This window comes from Mus pahari, chromosome X (genome assembly GCF_900095145.1).
Source record: "Mus pahari chromosome X, PAHARI_EIJ_v1.1, whole genome shotgun sequence".
Taxonomy (NCBI): Eukaryota; Metazoa; Chordata; class Mammalia; order Rodentia; family Muridae; genus Mus; species Mus pahari.
Genome location: NC_034613.1, coordinates 44,210,745 through 44,211,272, shown reverse-complemented (window position 1 = coordinate 44,211,272; position 528 = coordinate 44,210,745).

Here is a 528-nt window from a genome sequence, read left to right as displayed (position 1 = left end):
TCCAATGGCCGTATGCCACCTTAAATATGATGATTCTCATCTGATCTTGGAAGCTAAGCAAGGTTAGATCCAGTTCACTATGGGACGGAAGAAAATAACCAAGAGCTGTAGGGTCTAAAACTCAACAGTTAATTTAGGACTTTAAAATAATTTTTAAAAATCATCTACATTTTTATCTCTTAGAATTACAGTCATCTCTAGCTTATCTTCTGTTTTTCTCATTACAAAAATAACACACGTTCAGCATATAAAATGTAAAATGACATAAAAGCAAGAACATCACATATAATTCAGAAATCTATTCCCGAGCCAGTAACTGTGGCCCTGTTCTCAAGAAGTGACCAAGATAACAACACCTTGACCTGATCTTACCCCNACTCCATTTTGAGTCTGCTCAGACAATTTTCATCCCTAATTCTATGAACAGTCACATCTGCCTTGGCCACACATTAGAGGCTTTCTAGGACCCTGACCATGGCCTAGATGTATAATCTAAGTACTTACTGAGTGTATAAGCAAAACCAACAT